Source organism: Carlito syrichta, unplaced genomic scaffold, assembly GCF_000164805.1.
Source record: "Carlito syrichta isolate Samal-C Ts95f unplaced genomic scaffold, Tarsius_syrichta-2.0.1 Scaffold304693, whole genome shotgun sequence".
In the NCBI taxonomy this organism is placed as follows: Eukaryota; Metazoa; Chordata; class Mammalia; order Primates; family Tarsiidae; genus Carlito; species Carlito syrichta.
This window is the reverse complement of record NW_007248789.1, coordinates 60,849-75,981: the sequence shown is the minus strand read 5'-3', so window position 1 is coordinate 75,981 and position 15,133 is coordinate 60,849. Positions and strand designations below refer to the sequence as shown.

General features: G+C 42.7%; 1 pseudogene; it reads left to right on the top strand.

The window, feature by feature from the left end:
• The first annotated feature begins 2,598 nt into the window (after nucleotides 1–2,598).
• The window catches only part of LOC103262998, a 29,050-nt pseudogene continuing 16,515 nt past the window's right edge, over nucleotides 2,599–15,133 (top strand).

Genomic DNA, 15,133 nt, shown 5'->3' with positions numbered 1-15,133 from the left:
ATCATGACTGGACTAGCAACCAACAAGCATATAAGATGAACATGCTAATAATCATCAGAAATGAAGTTTTGCCTTAAGTGGTTTCTACGAAATAGTCCACGTGCTTGCCTGAGCCCTTCTTGTTTTTTCATCATGGCTTCATTTCTCTATGACCCATGGAACAATCTTCATCTCTACATGAAAGCCACATCTTTCCTACTGTTCCTGAGCCCATGTGTCTCCACACTTGCATTCGTGGGAACTGGGCTATGAGGACACCAGGCACAGTGCACCAGGCTGGGTGCTTTCCGTATAGAAGCTCACATAACACCTCTAGTGAGCCTATGATGTGGGTATGATTGCTAGTATTGTTCTTCTTCTACAGGTGAAGAAGCTAGTGCTCAAAGAAGTTAGAGGATTTGCCTAAGAACACACTCGGTGGCTTAGCCTGTAATCCCAGTGCTTTGGGAAGCTGAGGTGAGTGGATTGCCTGAGCCGGCAGGTTCGAGACCCGCCTGGGCAACTTGGCGAGACCTCATCTCTACAATAAATCAAAAAATCAGCCGGGCGTGGTAGCGCGTGCCAGCTACTTGGAAGGCTGAGGCGGAAGGATCACGGGAGCCCAGCAGGTCAAGGCTGCGATGACTGGGAGCGGCCACTGCACTCCAGTCTGGGTGACGGAGTGAGACTCCAACTCAAAAAAAAAAAAGAACACACAACAGCTCATCAAAGTGATGGTAATGATAGACCTAGAATAGTAACAGGGTATCAGTACTAAAAATCATCCACACATTCATTCAGTACTCCTATTTCAGCAGAGGACAACTTTTTTCAATGAATCCATTGAATGTTAACACTAAACAAGAAGGAGAGAAAGCTATGTTGAATCCTTAATGAGTTTCTCTTTTCCCACCTAAGAGATCAATTACTGACAAGGTTTGTTTTCACCAAAATGTATTTCCTGTATTTATACATGGTTCACGATTTAACCTCTCAGATCACTACCTTATGAGTCAAAATTATTTACAAACCCAGTCAGAGATCTTTTAGATGTTTTTTAACCATTCATCCTCTCAATGTTGAGGGAAGAATAACGACAAAGTGTTATTTTTCCAACAGCAAGTCACTACTTCAATTCAAAAAATGATACATGAAGCCATGTTAGAGTATATGAACAATGGACTTCCTTCAGTGATTATACCATTGCTCAATTGAGGTTGATTTATTAAATAAAAATTAAGTCTCATCTTAATCCAGCCTTGCATATAAACATGTGTCTGGAGAAAATTAGGCTAAACCACAAAGACATCGGCCTGTTGATTTCTTCTTTATTTATATCTGATCCACAACACTCTTCATTATAATCTTATGCTAAATAATTAGATGCATCATTGCCCAGTCTATGAAAAGTGTAAGAATGGTTACCAGTGGTTTTAAGAAGAGAAAATATTCTCAAATTATTCCATTTTAAAATATTAAAATGTATGAATAAATCCATTTGCTTCCCTTAAAGCTATGCACTTTGCCTTGCTCTATAGTGGTGTTTACAAAGTTGAGTTTGGACTGGGCATGGTAAATCAAACTTGTAATTCCAGTGCTTTGGGAGGCCAAGGTAGGAGGATTGCTTAGGCCAGGAGTTTTAGACCAGTCTGGGCAACCATAGCAAGACCCCCACCTCTAAAAAAAAAAATGAAAATAAAAATAAAATACAATAATTAACTGGGCTTGGCGGCACACACATATAGTCCTAGCTACTCAGAAGGCTGAGGCAGGAGGCTCACTTGAGCTCAGGAGTTCAAGGCTGCAGTGAGCTATGACTGTGCCACTGCACTTTGGCCTCAATAACAGAGACCCTGTCTCTAAAGAAAAATGCCTTCCATTTTTCTTCCCAAAAGAGAGGGAGGGTGAGGGGAGCCAGAGAGAGAAAGAAAGAAAGTTGAGTATGAGTGGCATTTTTATAACATAAAATATATTTTGTATGTGTGTGTTTCTTTTATTTTATTTTATTTTATTTTTTTTGAGACAGGGTCTCACTGTGAGAGTACAGTGGCACAATCACAGCTCACTGCATCCTCAAACTCCTGGGCTCAAGCAATCCTCCTGCCTCAATCTTCCAGGTAGCTGACACTACAGGTGTACATCATCATGCCTGGCTCATTTTTTTATTTTTTGTAGAGATAAGGTCTTGCTATGTTGTCTAGGCTAGACTCAAACTCCTGCCCTCGAGCAATCCTCCGATGTTGGCCTTCCAAAGTGCTGGATTTACAGGCATGAGCCACTACACTTGGCCTTTTTTTTATTTATTCATGTGATTAACTTATGTAGGCATTTTCCTAAAGGAACTATATGTTTTATTAAGTGTAAATGGCTTAAGTTTGCTATCATCAAAATATTAGGATTTTAAACATGGTGGCCTCAAGGACATCTGGGATAGCTCAAAAACAGGAAAGCAAATTAGGACAAAAAGAAGCAAAAAAAAATTACTAGAAATTTAGTGTTTGGATAGGTAGTATTATTAGAGCAAAGAATATATGTGACCAGACAAAGTGAAATGAGGCTAGAAAAGAATGCAAAAGTCAGACCTTGAAAAGTCCAGAAAAATCACTGAATGATAGTAACATGATCAATTTGGAAGTTGTAGCTGAGAAAGATGACTCAGTCAGCAATACAGAAAATGCAAAATGCATTGGAGAACAGAAAATACTGAGGGCAGGAAGAGTGGTTACAGTAGCCCAGGAAAGAAGCAATGAAGGACCAATCCAAGACAACATCAGTAAGAAGGGAGAAGTGCTGATGCACATGGGAGAGGTTAAGGAGGCTACTGGTTGCTGGGTAAGAGAGGAGTCATCCTTGAAAAGGACAACTAAGGGTCCTGTGATGCCATTAAAAGAGAGAAGACATAGGTACGTATTTGGCCAGAGATTTAACATACTGACCTTGAAATATCTATGTACCTCCTAGTAGAACTGTCTGGTAGGGAGATGGCTCTGTGGGACCAGAACACCAGAAAGAAGGGTGAATGCAGATCTTTGTACTCATCTATGGAAGCAGAAAGTGGCTTTAATTGAGGTCGTTCCATGTTTCTATACCTTGAAAACCCAAGGGAATCTGTCAAAAACCTCCTTGCACTGATAAAGAACTTTAGCAACGTCTCAGGATTTAAAATCAATGTGCAAAAGACAGTCACATTTCTATACACCAGCAACAAACAAACAGAAACTCAAATAAAAAGCACAATCCGATTCACAATAGCCAGAAAAAAAAATCAAATACCTTGGCATCTTCCTAACCAGAGACGTGAAAGACCTTTACAATGAAAACTACAAAACACTGCTCAAAGAAATCAAAGATGACACAAACAAATGAAAAATATTCCATGCTCATGAATTGAAAGAAAATCTACATGGTTAAGATGTCCATCCTACCCAAGGCAATCTACAGATTTAATGCGATACCCATTAAATTACCAGCAGCACTCTTCTCAGACCTGGAAAGGATAATACAGGAATTCATATGGAAACATAAACAACCACAAATCGCCAAAACGATCCTCAGCAAAACAACAAAGCAGGAGGTATGGCACTCCCAGACTTTAAACTCTGTTATAAAGCTACAATAATCAAGACAGCCGGGTATTGGTACAAGAACAGGCATATAGACAAATGGAACAAGATAGAGATTCAAGTAGCAAAACCTCAATTTCTCAACCAACTCATCTTCAACAAAGCCTCCACCACCAATGACTGGGGAGAGGAGAACCTATTCTGTAAATGGTGCTGGGAAAACTGGCTGATCACATGCAGAAGATTAAAACAAGATCCCTACCTATCACCATACACAAAAATCAACTCTAAATGGATCAAAGACCTAAATGTAAAACCTCAAACTATAAGAACCTTAGAAAATGCAGGAGACACTCATGGAAATTGGAACTGGCAACCAGTTCCTGATCAAAACTCCAAGTTCCCATGACATAAGAGATAAGATAGATAAGTGGGACCTCATCAAACTAACAAGCTTCTGCAAAACTAAAGAAACCATCAAGAGAGCAGGCAGACAGCCACAGACTGGGGAAAATGTTTGCCAACTGTATGTCTGACAAAGGTCTGACATCCAGGATCTACAAGGAACTAAAAAGTGCCAAAAAGAAAAAAACAAAACAGCCCCATTACAAAGTGGGCAAAAGATATGAACAGACACTTCTCAAAAGAAGACATACGAGCCGGGTTCAGTGGCTCAGCCTGTAATCCCGCGCTTTGGGAGGCCAAGGTGAGTGAATTGCCTGAGCCTGTGGGTTCAAGACACGCCTGGGCAACTTGGCGAGACCTCATCTCTACAATAAATCAAAAAAATTAGACGGCGTGGTAGCACGCTCCTGTAATTCCAGCTACTTGGAAGGCTGAGGCAGAAGGATCGCCGGAGCCCAGCAGGTTGAGGCTGCGGTGGCTGGGAGCGGCCACTGCACTCCAGTCTGGGCAACTGAGTGAGACTCCAACTCAAAAAAAAAAAGACATACGAACAGCCAACAAATACATGAAAAAATGCTCAGCCTCACTAGTCATCAAAGAAATGCAGATTACCACATTTTGATACCACTTAACTCCAGTCAGGATGGCTAGTGTCAATAACTCAAAAAACAACAGATGCTGGAGAGGATGCAGTGAAAAGGAAACACTTCTACACTGTTGGTGGGAGTGTAAACTAATACAGCCTCTGTGAAAAACAGTGTGGCAATTCCTAAAAGACCTAAAAATCGACCTTCCATATGACCCCGCAATCCCCCTACTGGGAATATACCCAGTATATCATTCTATAAAAAAAGATACCTGCACAAGTATGTTTATTGCAGCATCGTTCATAGTAGCAAGAACATGGAACCAACCATGCCACCCATCAAAAGACGACTGCATAAAAAAAATGTGGTACATATACACGATGGAATATTATAAAGAAGGACAAAATCATGAACTTCACAGCAACCTGGATGGACTTAGAGTGTATAATACTGAGTGATCTTTCACAGAAACAAAGAACTGAGTATCACATGTTCTCACACATAAGTGAACCTTGAACAATTATCCTAATACTATAAGAGAATGATTGGCAGTAGTGGGAAATTGCCGGAAGGGGGAGCAGGGAAGTGGGACTGGCAGTAGCGGGAGTCTGCCTGGGGAAAGAGAGGGCACACCTCATCAACAAGGGTACCTGCATAATGAATATTTGTATACCTAACCCTGAAATGTATCCCACATCTTTAAAACAAAAAATTAAAAGCTAAAAAAAAGGAGGTCATTCACCACCAAGGTGAATAAGAAAAGAAACATTGAAACTTAAGTGGGCAAAAGAAGAGGATTCCATGAAGAAGATAAGGCTGGGAAGGAGCCAGAAGGGGGTGATACCTCAGAAGTCAAATGGAAACAGGATTTCAGGAAGAAAATAGTCCACACAGTCAAAGATCAAGGAAACCTGAAAGTGCTCTTTTGAGTGTTTCGCGGCACATTGGTGACTCAGCTTCAGTGCAGCAGGAGGGCAGAAGCTGAATGTAACAGGTTTCTGAGGTGGAGTAAAGATTGTGAAATAATTACTGGTATTTTCAGGCTCATTTTCTGGCAAGAAGGAAAATATTATTCATAATAAATAATTTTTTAAAGTTCTCGATGCCATCTTAAAAATTATAAAACAATATAACAGTTTTATATAAAGTTTTGAAAAGGAAAACAAGACACTCACCCATGATTTGCACATCATGACACAACCCCTATAACTAGTCAATTTTCTCCAAGTCTTTAACAACATACATAGACCTCGCTTCCACACTATCGCTTAAGGGATCTTAAGGTGGAAGCATTCAGAAAGTCCGAATTTCCCCAAAATTTATCTATAGTTTTCCCTTAGTATGTGTCATAACTCAAAGCATTTTTGTAAGACGATGACACCAATTAGCAAGCCTCAAAACTGGGGCCATGTGTTATTCATAATATTTATAAACTTAAAGCAACCCCCTTTTCATACCCTTTGGAAGCCTAATTATAATCTGGTGTCAAAATGAGGAGCTTGATCAAGTGTTTCTCTGCTCCCAGAAGCTCCTCCAGCCTTCCCCCAAGTTGTACGGATTCAGGTCACCAGAAAGTAGAAGGGGAGTAGGCAATCATCCCACACCAGATAATTTACCTACTAGGAGCAGAGTCTTTCTTATTCCATGGCCCATACTAAGCATTCTCTAGTTTCTCAAGTTCTCAAACCATGCCCGTCTAGCTGAGCTTGCTGGAAGAGTGAGAAATTAGGAAGGTTCTATTATGTGAGCTTGACCTCACCTTTAGGGCAACCTGAGTAACACCGTAAAGGAGGCTGCATTGCCTCTGAGATACAACCCCTTCTTCTTCTCTGATATTCCTGGGAGTAAAACCCCTTCCAAAATTTGCCCTGGATTAATGGAAAGGGAAACAACAGATGGGTAATGCCAGCATCCAGGCTGCCACATGGAATTTTATAAGGGAAAAGGTAATGCTAAGAGTGGTGGCAGAGATAAGTGAAGGTCTGAGGTGAAAATGTCTCTGAATTTGAGCTACACAGGTCTTCCAGGGGCTAATAATTTTTAAAGGATAGTCACATAAATATCTGCATTTTACTGGGAGGTCCCTGGAGCCACAAGCCTTAACCCAAAGGCGGTGCATATTGCACACATCTTGAAAAGTCTTGGGATACCTCAACTTTGTAGTATGTAGTCCTCTCTGTCTACATATCTATAGCTCATACTTTTTGTACCCAGCTAAGGATTATTTCTTTTTCAAAAAGCTTTTATAAATGTACAGACTTGTTGAATGATAGGGTTGAATGGGACCCTTGATGCTTTAGTCACTAGTGCTCTTTGGTCAATTGACTTCTTAGACACAACACAGTATTTTAAATAGATAAAAGAAGTCCTACTACAAAAGACCTCAGAACCCTTCAAAATGTCTCAGTATAGCTTGAAAACTATCTAATTCAAAGTCCCAGTTTTACAGATGAACAAATTGGGGCCCAAAAAAGGGAACATGATATTCAAGGACACACACTGGTGGCAAAACCAGGATCCCCTAACTTCCAGTGTTTTATCCAGTGCCATTTTGGAGCTGCCCGTGTTACCTTTATAGTTCACGCTGACTGCTGGGATGATACCCGTGAAGACCACCAAGCCCTTCTGATCCTGTGTCTGAGGTTCACAAGTCACCATGACCCTGAAGATCAGACCAGATGCCTTTTCCATCTATATCATCTCTGTCCACTCCCCAGTTGAAAATTTAGAATTTGAAGTTAAAATTTTAAATGGCCCAGATGAGCTATAATAAACAACAAAGCTCAATTGCATGTGATCATCATCTGGTCCCTCTCGAATGCTTAAGAACCTGTAGTTCCTTTATTGCTAGAAACAGGGAAATCAGTCAGAGGGGTGGGCAGGGCTCCAAAGTGAGCACGCTCGAGTTCCAGCAGGGACATCTTAGGTGATATGGCTGGAGAAACATGGATAACGCCAAATCTCTTGAGAGTCCTTAACTGTAGCCCAACCTTCTCAGAAGGCCCATGACCATCTTTGCACCTCCAAACTAAGACAGGTGGGAGGAGATCTGCAAATGTAATGATTGTGAAGTAAGCAGGGCCAGTCCCAGTCAGGACTCAGCATCCCCTCCATCTCCTCTGCCTTTCATTTCCTCCTGTTCTCATCCCTTCAGGGACACCTGCCCAGTATCCCGTACCCAACATCCATCTCTCTCTCTCTGTCTCTCTGTCTCTCTCCTCTCTCTCCTGCCCTTGCCCTAGCTCTCACTCTGCTGTCATGGTGCTCTCAAAGATGCATGCTGTGTGTTTTTCATCAAGGTTCTTAACCTCTCCGAGTCTTCATGTCTACAAGTGTAATAATACTCACCTCAGAGGACTGTCGGGACAGTTAAATGAAGGTACCCATCAGTGTTTAGCGACACTAAACAGGTCTTCATGAACATTGGTTGCCACTTATTACTATTATTATAATTGCTATTATTATTATTATTTCTGGTATGGTTGTTATCCTTCCCTTAATGAGAGCACCTTTCCCTGGGGTACTTGCCTTCAAGGGAAGACAAAGAGCTTTTTTTTTTTTGAGTGCAAGTCTCACTCTGTCACCCAGACTGGAGTGCAGTGGCACGCTCCTGGTCACAGCAGCCTAGACCTACAGGGCTCCAGCGTCCTTCCGCCTCAGCCTTCCAAGTAGCCAGAACTACAGGAGCGCGCTACAATGCCCAGCTAATTTTTGATTTATTGTAGAGACAAGGTCTCACCAAGTTGGCCGGGCAGGTCTCGAACCCACGGGCTCAAGCAATCCACTCGTCTTGGCCTCCGAAAGTGCTGGGACAAAGAGCTTTTAAATCTAAACGATCAGGTCCTTCCCAGCACCCCTCAATACTTTTCCTGTGAAGCATCCCCTTGGGGTTCGTAGGAGCAGCTGTCCAGACCTCCTTCCCTATGCGGATCACATCTGCCGCTCTGTGCCGAGTGCCCACGTGGTTCTGCCACTCAGGAGTGAAGCAGATCAGCAAGCAGGGCAGGACATGCCTGGGCTCCCGCCAGGACAAGTGCAGTAAGGCAGCCGCCTTCAGCCAGAGCAGGGCCTCTCTTCCTGACAGCTGACTTAGTGTTGCAGGTTGTACCTGAGAGTCCAGAATGGCCCAAGGTCGAGCACCCCAAGACCCCAACTGAGCTTTATGCGGCTAACAGAGCAGACTATGCAGCAGGAAATGTCAGCACAAAACTGCTCTCGGCTCTCAGGGTGGGAGCATGACTCGGCACTCTGGGCAGCATGACTCGGCACTCTGGTCCACTCCTCAGCATCTCCCCTTCTCACCCTCCAGCAGCTGCCTTCGCCGGGCTCCTGTCCTCAATTCCCAGGTGCATCATAAACAGCAAATATTTACTAAGTGCTCATGACGTGCCAGGCAGTATCTACCTAGGTTTTCACCTGCAATTTCTCAACAGAACCTCTTGACCAGAACATCTGCCCTCCTATCCCCTCTCACCCCATGACCTCCTGTCCCTGCTTCTCACTGTGCCTGTTGATACCTACTATTAACCAGTGTCCCCGCGTGAATCTCTCTCCCCCCAACCCTGCCCAAGTCCGGTTTCAAGAATTCCTTCCTAAAGCATAAATCCAACCATGTCACTCACACACCAAAAATCCTTAAGTCCAAATAAAGTAGAGGCTCCCTGAGCTGGTGTCCTTGGCTTCTTTTCCCAATTCACTCCAGTCCCTTCCAGTCCCACCCTATGCACCTTCCCATGCCCCGGCTGCTAGAAGCCACTGACAGTTCCTCCGAGGCGCCCTGCTTTCGCACCTCTGTCTCTACATGCCACCCTTCTCATGGACTGAGCTTCCGCGTTCTCTCCCGGGTCTGTTCATACATGAAGATGCAGTTCAAGTGTCACTTCCTCTGTGAAACCTTCCCAAACGCTCTCAGATGCTTCTCTCTGTTTTTCCCATTCTAGCCACTGACCCATTGCTACATCAGACTGTGTGCAATTAGTTGTTAGAGGACAGCCACCCTGATTAGGCTGGAAGCTCTCCCAGGGCAGGGACTGGGGCTTGCTTTTCACCTTTTAGCTCCAATTCCAGCCTCCGGGCCTAGAACAGGTTCATTGAACATGATTGCAGAAATGGATGGATGGAGGAATCATTTATTCATTCATTCATTCCTTCAGTTAGCTAATCACCTGCTATATGCTAAACACTGCTAGGACACTGACAAGGCAAAGATGAACAAGAGTTAGAACTCCCTGAGGAGTCCTTGCTTTGATCTAATGCTTCTGTAATCAAGGGCTTTATTTTTTTTTTTTCTTGACTTTCTTCCCAGAAAATAAACTGAACTGCAGAGACTGCAAAATACCACCTAATTCCAGCCTATTTAATCTGGAACCAACTGCCATCCATCTAACTGCCACACTGCTGACAAAAACTGCACTTGTCAGGTCAAAATCACAGCTTGTGCAAATACCCAAAGTTAGACAGCTTGCAACTCCACCGAGATCCTAATCCCTCATGATATTAGTTTGCTAAATTCTACGAATTCAATTAACTTTCCTGATTAATCATGGATTGATTAACCAAACTGTGCTGACAAGAAAGTATTGAGGCTTGTGGTTGTTATTTTTCTAGAAACAAGAGCTCATATCATTTGGCTGTGTCCTTTCACTAGATCTAAATTGAAATCTTTGCTCTCGGCCTGCTCTGTGTTGCCTCGATATTTGATAATGCTCTACCCAGTTCTATTATTTTTTTCCTACATAAGTAGGCCTATTTCATAGATATAATTAGGAAACTGGAAGCACTTCTGGGCAAGGAAGTCATCTCTTTTTTTTTCACTTTTAAATAAACTTTATATATTTAAAATAAATAAAAAAGCTGGAAGAGAACCTGGATATCATCTCATCTGAAAACTGTGTTCTACAGATGAGAGAAAAAAGATCCAGAGAAGGCAATCATTTGCCCAAAGTCACTGGGCAGAGCCAGGATTTCAATGAATGATAAAACTCAACCAATGATAATAGCAACACAATAGCCATCATTTATTTACTGCTATATATATCTGCTGATTTGTAAGAGCATGAGGCTATATACAGCGAAGCAGGTACATGCCACCTGGCTGGAGAGACACAAATTTGAGGACAGGGCCAAAAAGCAGCCCAAGCATGAGGAAGCAGATTCTTAAGAGACAGGAAATGCAGGGAAGTGATCTGAATTCTGGAAACTCTCGCTCTCCAGGCAGTTGCTGATTTGCAAGCAGTGAGCAGAAACCACCGTACAAGAGGGAAAGATCTTAGCAACCTCACAGAGCTATGGAAACAGCAAGTGGAGTTCGGGACCCTGCAAGAAGATGCTCTGGGAAGTACTCAAGACTTTCAGCTGTGACCTTTAATATGGGTTTCCTATTGTAATAAATTACCACAAATTTAATGGCTTAAAATCACACAAATATATTATCTTATAGCTCTGTAGGTTAGAATTCTGACAAGAGCCTCGCAGAGCTCACCTGAAGGTGTTAGCATCCTTCTGTAGACTCTAGGGGAGACTCTGTTTTCTTGCCTTTTCCAGCATATCGAAGCTACTATATCTCTTAGCATGCAGCCTTCTTTTTTCATCTTCAAAGTCAACAAGAGCAGATGGGGCTCGTTTCACAGTACAACACTTTGACCTCCTCTTCTGCCCACCTCTTCTACTCTCAAGGACTCTTATGATGACACAGACCACACAAAAAATCTAGGATTGCCGGGCTCGGTGGCTCAGCCTGTAATCCCACGCCTTTGGGAGGCTGAGGTGAGTGGATTGCTTGAGCTCGCGGATTTGAGACCCGCCTGGGCAGCGAGACCTCATCTCTACAATAAATCAAAAAATCAGCCGGGCGTGGTAGCGCATGCCTGTAATTCCGGCTACTTGGAAGGTTGAGGCGGAAGGATCGTCGGAGCCCAGCAGGTCGAGGCTGCGGTGGCCGGGAGCGGCCACTGCACTCCAGTCTGGGCGTCAGAGTGAGACTCCAACTCAAAAAAAAAAAAAAAAAAAATCTAGGATTATATCTGTGTTTTAAGGTCAGCTGATTGGCAACTTTTTTTTGTTTGTTTTTGTTTTATTTTAAATTTGTGAGGTACAATTCAGGATTAGGTGGATACGTGGGCATGATAACAGCTAAAGTTTGGGCCTCCCTTTGGTCCCCATTTCACCTCATTTGAAATCAGGTACCCTTATTGATGTTATGTGCCCCACCCATGCCCACCCCCCTGCCCCCAGCAGTGTCCCACTACTGTCAGTCCCTTTCTTTTTTTTCTTTTTTCTTTTTTTTTGAGTTGGAGTCTCACTCTGTCACCCAGACTGGAGTGCAGTGGCCGCTCCCGGCCACCACAGCCTCGACCTGCTGGGCTCAGCGATTCTTCCACCTCAGCTTTCCAAGTAGCCGGAATTACAGGCATGAGCTACCACGCCCGGCTGATTTTTTGATTTATTGTAGAGATGAGGTCTCGCTGCCCAAGCGGGTCTCGAACCTGTGGGCTCAGGCAATCCACTCACCTCAGCCTCCCGAAGGCGCGGGATTACAGGCTGAGACACTGAGCCCGGCTTCCCTTTCTTATACTATTATGATTAACATTCAGAGTCCGCTTATGAGTGAAAACACGTGGTACTCGGTTCTTTGTTTCTGTGATAGATCACTGAGTTAACTATAGACTCTATAATTGGCAACTTTAAAACCATCTGCAATTATAATTCCCTTTTGCCATATAACCTGACATAATCACAGGTCCGGGGCATTAGGACATGGACATCTTTGAGAAGGACCATCTCTGAGACAAGCAGTGGCACCCATGCACTGTTTCCTTGAGTGGTAGGCAGACCCTGTGGTGGTCTTCCTCCTGCTGTAGCTATGGATAGTGCTTCATCCCCAGGATGCTGTGCTGGGAGTCTTTCAGTATCTTGACGGTGACCAAGTCTGGTGGACACACCACCAAGATCCTGAGGCTGCTTGGGAGCTTGTCTACTGCCTACTCTCCTTGACATTATGTCATGGCTGACAGTGATGAAATGAGTGCCAATAAAATAAGTTCTTTTGAACAAGACTAAGCTGATAGAGACTCTAGTAGCATGTGTGCCAAATGCCACATCCACCAAATTTCAAGAAGCTGTGAAGTTCAGCAGTCCTGGCTCTCCACGGTGCTTACCACCTTGTGCTCCATGTGGCTTTCCTTTCCCCTGGTTTACCAGGGAAAGTTAGATTTAGTGCTGTGTAACAAACCAGGAAATGTGTCCCTATCTGTGTATCTGCCCTTCTCCTTGGGATACTAGGAATAAAGTGATATTGTCCTCATTGAAATCTTCTGCCACGTAGAAACATTATCTCTGTCTGCAAAGTTTCTGTTTCATCTCTTGAATTACATCATTGTTCATTGGTCAACTCTTTTTTTTTTTCATAATCAATATTTTTTATTATGGTTTTGGGGGGTACAGTTACGGGTTAGGTGTACAATTACGTTTCATTCAGGCACCCTGTTAATAAGAGGTGTTTCCCCATCCCTAGATAGATATTTGCTACTGTTAATCCCATCTCCCCTTTCCATAGTTTCCCAGTACCGTCAGCCATTTTCTTATAGTATTACATTGGATGTTCAAGGTCCATTATATGAGTGAGAACATGTGATACTCAGATCTTTGTTTCTGTGAGAGGTCACTCAGTATTATAGACTCTAGTTCCATCCAGGTTGCTGCGAAATTCATGATTTTGTTCTTTTTTATGGTTGCGTAGTATTCCATCGTGTATATGTACCACATTTTTTAAATCCAGTCCTCTTTTGATGGGCAGCATGGTTGTTTCCAGGTTCTTGCTATTGTGAACAACGCTGCGATAAACATATGTGTGCAGGTATCTTTTTTATAGAGTGATTTGAGTTCTTCAGGTTATATTCCCAGTAGGGGGATTGCAGGGTCATATGGGAGGCTGATATTTAGAGCTTTTAGGAATCGCCACACTGCTTTCCACAGAGGTTGCACTAGTTTACACTCCCACCAACAGTGTAGAAGTATTCCCTTTTTGCCACACCCTCTCCAGCAGCTGTTATTTTTTGAGTTGTTGATAATTGCCATTCTGACTGGAGTTAGGTGGTATCTCAGCATGGTTTTGATTTGCATCTCCCTGATGATTACTGAGGTTGAACATTTCTTCATGTGTTTGTTGGCTGCTCGGATGTCCTCTTTTGTGAAGTGTCTGTTCATATCTTTTGCCCATTTTATAATGGAGTTGTTTGTTTTTTTTCTTTTCAGCACATTTTATTTCCTTGTAGATCCAGGATGTTAAGTCTTTGTCAGACTTGGTGTTGGCAAATACTTTTTCCCAGTCTGTAGGCTGTCTCCCTGCTCTCTTGATGGTTTCTTTGGCCTTGCAGAAGCTTGTCGGTTTAATAAGGTCCCACTTGTCTATCTTCTCTCTTATGACCTATGAGTTTCGGGTTTTGTTCAGGAATTGGATGCCAGTTCCGATTTCCATGAGGGTATTTCCTTGATTTTCTAAGGTTCTTATGGTTTGAGGTTTTACATTTAGGTGTCTGATCCATTTGGAGTTAACCTTTGTGCATGGGGATAGATAGGGGTCCTGTTTCAATCTTCTGCATGTGGTCAGTCAGTTTTCCCAGCACCATTTACTGAATAGGTTCTCCTGTCCCCAGTGGTAGGTGGTGGAGGCCTTGTCGAAGATGAGTTGGTTGAGAAATTGAGGTTTTGCTTCTGGGATTTCAATTCTATTCCATTGAGCTATATGCCTGTTCCTATACCAATATCAAGCTGTTTTGATGATTGTAGCTTTATAGTAAAGTTTGAAGTCTGGTAATGTGATACCACCTGCTTTGTTTTTTTTGTTTTTTTTTTTTTTTGCTGAGGATTGTTCTGGCTATTCTTGGACGTTTGTGTTTCCATATGAATTCCTGTGTTGTCTTTTCTAGGTCTGAGAAGAATGTTGCTGGTAATTTGATGGGTATTACAATGAATTTGTAGATTGCCTTAGGTAAGATGGACAATTGTATGGAAACAAACTTGAAAACCTTAAGGAAATGGAGGACTTTCTGACATCACACAACCTATCTAAATTGGAACAAGAAGAAATTGAGACCCTAATTAGACCAATAACAATCAAGGAAATCAACTACGTAATAAGAAAACTTCCTACAAAAAAACCCCTGGTCCAGATGGCTTTCCAGCAGAATTCTACAAGACATTTAAGGAGGAGCTGATACCAATCCTACTGAAGGTATTCCAGGCTATTGAAAAAGATGGAATTCTCCCCAAATCATTCTACAAAGACAACATCACATTCATACCCAAGCCAGGGAAAGATCCAACAAAGAAAGAGAACTACAGGCCAATATCTTTGATGAACATAGATGCTAACATTCTCAACAAGATCCTAGCAAACCGAATTCAGCAATACATCTCAAAAATCATCCACCATGACCAAGTAGGCTTCATTCCTGGGATGCAAGGCTGGTTCAACATTCGTAAAACCATAAATGTAATTAAATACAACAACAGATGTCAAAACAAAAACCACATGATCATACCATTAGATGCAGAAAAAGCTTTTGATAAAATCCAGCACCCTTTCTTGATAAAAACCCT